Source organism: Micropterus salmoides, unplaced genomic scaffold (assembly GCF_014851395.1).
Source record: "Micropterus salmoides isolate LMB-PRFRI ecotype aquatic unplaced genomic scaffold, ASM1485139v1 Ms_hic_scaffold_9, whole genome shotgun sequence".
Lineage (NCBI taxonomy): Eukaryota > Metazoa > Chordata > Actinopteri > Centrarchiformes > Centrarchidae > Micropterus > Micropterus salmoides.
In genome coordinates, this window is record NW_024044681.1 from 5,073,073 (window position 1) to 5,079,454 (window position 6,382).

General features: G+C 46.9%; 1 long non-coding RNA gene across 1 annotated transcript; it reads left to right on the forward strand.

Annotated features, from left to right (window-relative positions):
* Positions 1 to 372, forward strand: LOC119894967. Its single transcript, XR_005443009.1, has 2 exons — positions 1 to 56; positions 144 to 372. It is a non-coding gene; the product is annotated as an uncharacterized LOC119894967 (long non-coding RNA).
* Positions 373 to 6,382: the final 6,010 nt, after the last annotated feature.

A 6,382-nucleotide genomic window follows, 5' to 3' on the forward strand; every position in this document is an offset into this window, starting at 1 on the left:
ACACCATCCTTGCTTGATCGTCGTTGCTCCACACCCGGTGCCACCTCTGCATTCAGGTTCTCATGTTTTTTGATTTCTCTCAATTTCCCTGTGCTTTGTCGCCTCTGTCACTAACCCTGTCTCTTTGTCTGCTTTCCACCCAGGTTCACTCACCCTCGTCCTCCGTTCAGTCGGCTGGGCTCATCCTCCGGTCTTCTCCTCCTTGGACTTCCCCCACAGCGTCCTCCCAGTTCTCCTCCGCTTCCTCTGCCCCAGTGTTCCTCGGCCCTCTGGTCCCAGTCTCCTCGGTTCCCCTGTGTTTCCCCGGCATCCACCTCTCCCTCGACTCCAGTCCCTCACCCCCTTTTCCCAATAAAACCTGTCAAAACTGAACGTTGCATTTGGGTCCACTCCACATTTTGTCCCCACACCACACCACCCATAACAATTTGTATGACTCCACCGTGTCAATGTCCACACCCTGGATGTTCACTGGTGTAATCTGAGGGCGCGTCCTGCTGAGGTCAACCACCATCTCCCTTGTTTTGCTGGCGTTGATGTGGAGGCGGTTTAACCCACACCAATCAACAAAGTCAGCGATGACGTCCCGGTATTCCTGATCGTTCTCCTCTGAAAAACCCGCCCAACAATGGCAGTATCATCGGAGAACTTCTGCAGGTGATCGCTGATTGTGTATCTGAAGTCCGATGTGTAAAGGGTGAAGAGGAAGGGAGTGAGCACTGTCCCCTGTGGTGCTCCTGTGCTGCAGACTACCACATCAGACATGCAGCCTAGGAGCCTCAAATACTGTGGTCTGTCTGTGACGTAGTTGAGTGAGAGTCAGCTCCAGCTCTGAGTAGCTTCCCCCTGAGTAGTGATGGTTGAATTGTGTTGAAAGCACTGCAGAAGTCAAAGAACACGACCCTCACAGTGCTTCCGGTGCTCTCCAGATGTGAATAGAGTCTGCATTAGGTAGGTGACAGCGTCATCCACCCAATGCCCGGCTGGTAAGCAAACTGAAGGGGGTCCAGCTCTGAGCTCACCAGGTGTCTCAGGTGTTTAAGTATGATCCTCTCCATGGTCTTCGTCAGGGCTACTGGTCTGAAGTGGTTGGGCTCCCTGGGGTGTGCGCTTTTGGGTACTGGAACCACACAGGAAGTCTTCCATAGGACTGGGACTCGCTCCAGACTGAGACTCAGGTTGAAGATTTGCCGGATGATCTCACTGAGCTGATCTGTCCTTCAGCAGTCTGGAGCTGATGCCATCTGGACCCGTAGCCTTTCTCACTTTGATCTTTTTAAGTTCCCTCTGCACCTGTCAGATAGACAGAGAGAGAGAGTTTGCATGGGGGAGTTGTGGTGACCCATGAAGCAGGAGACGGGGGAGGGTTGGGGGTCTGACACCTCTATGTCAATGGAGTGGACAGTGGTGGAGAGGTGTGAAGAGGGTGATGCTAGTGACCCATCTGCTCTGATGGGGAGGGGGAGGATGTGTGTCGGCTGAGGAGGGAAAGGTTGAGTCACCGACAGGTCTGAAAGCTGGTTGGAGGTGGAGGGAGGGGGAGCAGATTCAAATTTATTGAAAAACAGATTTAATTCATTTGTCCTGTCTCTGTTACCAGAAACCGCCCCCCCCTACACTGTCTCTGGCATGTCCAGAGATAGTTTTCAGTCCCCTCCAGACCTCCCTTGAGTTGTTTTTTTCCGGAGGTGCTCCTCCAGCTTCCTCCTGTAGCTGTCCTTTCCTTTCCTTATCTCCCATCTGAGTTACCTCTGCACCCTCCTCAGCTCTTCTTTATCCCCAGATCTGAAAAGTCTTTCCATTCAGCAGGGCTTTGAGATCAGCAGTCACCCAGGGTTTGTTGTTGGAGGAACACCGAACCTTTTTCTAGGGCGAATGCTAACAGTTAGCAGCTCAATGTCTTTAGCTCATTGCTGTTCTTTTACATTAATGTGGCCCAGGTTACACCATCTGTTGTTAACAAACATCGCTACTCCCCCACCCTTCCTCTTACCACTTTCGTTTGCTCTCCTGTCCGCTCTAACAAGCTGAAAACCTTCTAGTGAAACCAAAGAGTCTGGGGTCAGTTCATTCAGCCACGTCTCCGTGTAGCACATGATGCTACACTCACGATACTCCCTCTGCAGCCTGTTTAGCGCCATTAGCTGTTCCATCTTATTGGGGAGAGATCTCACATTCCCCACTTTATCCGAACTCCTGACCCATAGCCGTCCAACTACATGCCCACTGGACCCGATTCCTACGAATCTCCTCCAAGCCATATCTCCTACTGTGGTCCCGGCAATCACTCATGTGATAAATACTTCTCTGGCTTCAGGAACCTTCCCGACCACTTTCAAAAGGGCTCAGGTTACACCCTTGCTCAAAAAGCCCTCACTCGACCCAACTCAAGTTGAGAACTATTGGCCAGTGTCTCTTCTACCATTTTTATCCAAAACTATTGAACGGGCAGTCTTCAAACAGGTCTCAGATTTCCTCTCAGGGAATGACTTCCTAGATCCATATCAGTCTGGTTTTAAGAGTGCCCACTCTACTAAAATGGCTCTTCTGTCTGTAACAGAAGCCCTAAGGTCAATTACCCTCCTCCCACTGCCTCCTCTTATCAGTTCCTGCAGGTTTTCTGGCTCTGGAGCTGTGGAGTCTGGATCTGTGGTTGCGGGTCACCTGCTGCCCCCGTGTTCCTGCTGGACACCCTCAGCTGCAACGACTATTGTTACTAGTCCTATTATTATTATTGTTATTATAATCATTAACATTACGACTGTTATCATTAACACTACTATAAATATCTGTACCATTTTTCATTTAGTCTATAGCAACATTACCTTTACTGTCTGTACCTCTGTGTGGATATTGTGTAGGCTGCCTCCCTCCCCTCTCTCTCCTTATATCCCTCTCTTTTTCTCTCTGTTCCTCTCCTGCCCTCTCTCTCTCTCTCCCTCTCTTGCTCTCTCTCTCTCCCTCTCTCTCTCTCCCTCTCTTGCTCTCTCTCTCTCCCTCTCTCTCTCTCTCTCCCTCTCTCCCCCCCCCTTCTCTCTCTGTCCCTCTCTGCCCACCCTGAGTCATGGTTCTGCTCGAGGTTTCTGCCTCTTAAAGGAAGTTTTTCCTTGCCTCTGTCTCCTAGTGCTTCTTTGGGCTTCTGTAAATAACATAGAGTACGGTCTAGACCTGCTCTTTATGAAAAGCTTTATTGAAAGCTAAAGCTGCAGCCCAATCCTCAGTTCTTATCCTGCTTGACCTATCAGCTGCCTTTGACACAGTCAACCACAGCATCCTGCTATCCGCTCTCTCAGCAACGGGCATCTTGAGTAAAGCACTCCTGTGGGTTGAATCCTACCTCTCGGGGCGTTCCTATAATGTTTTGTGGCAAGGACAATTATCCTCCTCCCACTGCCTCTCCACAGGGGGGCCCCAAGGCTCAGTGCTTGGGCCCCTTCTCTTCTCAATTTACACCACCTCACTGGGGCCGATCATTCACTCGCACGGCTTCTCTTACCACTGCTACCTATCCTTCCCACCAGGCGACCCCACCATTTTTGCGCGGAACACGGACTGTCTATCGGACATATCTGCATGGATGAATAATCTATCCACCACAACATCAAACTACAAATTGGCTCCTCAACCATCACTCCAACCAAGGTGGTGAGAAACTTGGGTGTCATGATTGATGACCAGCTGTCCTTTTCAGACCATGTTGCTACTGTCTCTCGGTCGTGCCGCTTTTCTCTATACAACATAAGGAAAATCAGGCCCTACCTCACTCAGTACGCCACCCAGCTTCTGGTACAGGCCATGGTTATCTCTCGCATTGACTATTGCAATGCCCTCCTAGCAGGTCTTCCAGCTTGTGCGGTGAAACCCCTACAAATGGTTCAGAGCACAGCAGCGCGTCTGGTTTTTAATCAGCCCAAAAGGACTCATGTCACTCCATTACTCAGTGACCTCCACTGGCTCCCCGTGGCCTCCAGAATCAGGTTCAAGTCACTAATGCTGCATACAGAGTGACTACTGGGTCTGCACCCATCTACCTAAACTCCATAATACAAACTTACGTTCCTTCTCGGCCGCTACGCTCCTCCAACGAACGCCGCCTGGCTCTGCCGTCCCTTCACACAAAGCAATCCCAGTCCCGGCTGTTCTCATCTGTGACACCACGATGGTGGAACGAGCTACCGCACGCCATCAGAGCAGGGGCGTCCCTCTCTAACTTCAAGAAGCTCTTGAAAACTCATCTCTTCCGAGAACACTTCCACTGATAACACCTAACATGCACTTCCTGTGCTCTTCTTCTTCTATCCTCTTACAATTGTCTTGTATTAATAGCACTTTTTTGTTAACTCTTACTTCCTTCCTACTAGGTATTTACCCCATTGATGTGATATGTACTGTGAGCTCTTACTAGTGTTTATTGCTGCTCTTACTAGTATGTATTGTCAGTTGTAGATCTGTAGTTGATGCTCTGTTGATGATTGTATGTTGTTCCTCAAATGTAATTTGCTTTGGATAAAAGCGTCTGCCAAATGAGTAAATGTAAATGTAAATGTCTCAGACAATCTTTGAGTTCAGCTCAGGATGAATGGGGGCAAAAACAAAAGTGTTGTGTTTTACGTTTAACGTAGTATAATTTCATTAACAGTAAGATTAGAACAGCTCTGTAATTTCACTTTTTAATATTAGCACACAGATGTTTCAGAAAAGACGCCTTTCTTTGGCAGGGCCGAGCCGGGACGACTGAAACACTTTAAACCTCCTTTTAAATGATAACATTAAAGACAGAAACTGTTTTTCGTTCTGATCAATAACTCACACGTGTGTTCGATCAATCCCAGGTGCTGTTCTGTATAAATGTGAAACCACCACACCTGCTGCTGCTTCAAAAGCATAATTCAACCCAACCTCCAACCTGTTATTTCAACATACTCACTTTATTCACAAACAACACCTCCCACCGCCAACCTCACTGACCTCAACAGGAAAGCGATTTTAAAAAAGAAAGCACACACCATCAGTCATCCTCCACTCATCAGGACGTAGAGACAGATCTATGTAGCAGGAGCTTTATCTCCTCTGCCAGAGCACTGCTCGCTGAGTTAGAAAGTGCATCTGATTGGTGTACAAATGTCCTGTCGGATGTAAGCTATATGTTTTTAGGTGTGTTCATGTTGTTTATATCTGAGGCTATTTATGTCTAGATGGTGAAAACAAATTCCCTGAAATAAAGAATGGAATCTAAAACAACTTCAGTTTAATTTGACTTAGAACGGAAGGTCAGCATCGTTTCTCCTGTCTAGATCTGCCGAGATGGATCTGTATAAATTTAAAATGTTTGTTTTTCTTTTTGTTATTTAAAATGCAAAAACAGTGTTCTATAATAATAATAAAATATCAACATCAAACAATCAATGCGGATTTGGATTTCTTTCAGACCTATGCAGATCGGCCTAAGTGGATTTGTTTAGTTAAATGTATTTATGACTTTATGAATATTATAAATGTTGATGCAGGAAATGAATTGTGTGGTGGTGTGTTGTGGCCGACACTTCTCTGGGGCTCTTGGCTGCCGTTTGTATGTGCAACCTGTTGGGCTGGTCCACTTTGAAGACCTTGTTATCTGGCTGCCAGGATCCTGGTGGTCTAGCCTGTAGCCAGGTGGACTCTTGATTTTATTTTTATGAGGTATTGCAGTTTGGGTAAAAGACGGTGCCTCTGACCTGATACAAACAAGCTCAGTGGCTCCGCACGCTGGATGTCCATCCACACCGGAGCAGGAAGTTTGGATCAAATTGGCGTGTGCAGTCTGTCAGCCTAAAGCTATGGTCTAGAGTTGATACAGATTTCCCAGCCTTCTGCTGAAAGTTTGTACCCTAACTGATTGCGTGTAAGGCATATTTAAGTAGTGTTGAAGATGTGTCGTTGTTAATGTAATATTTCAAAGGTTTAATGTGTCTTTGTTTATTTTTAGTTTTGTGGTGCTTGATGGAAAATAAAGATAAAATATTGCACCGGTTTAACTCTACGCAGGTTTATTGATGCCAAGGACCTGCTACAGTAAGTACTGGGTTCCATCAGTACTGGGTTCCATAATACTGGGTTCTGTACCTGCTGAGGTAGTTTGGCAGATCAGACTTGTGCGGATTCGAAGGAAACTTCTGTGTTTTATTCGTCCCGTGTTTCTATCTTCCTGCCACTCCCCTATATTTTGAAATACTTAATAAATTGACACATTATATTTCTACACTGTGGTATTTCTACGTTTACTTAAGTTCTTCCAGCACTCGACTGCATTTCATTTGTACTTCCCCTTAGTGCTCGATGTTACGTTACAAACGAGAGAAAGTGGTGCAGAGCTTCAAATGACTGTAGTTCTGGTGCTGCAACA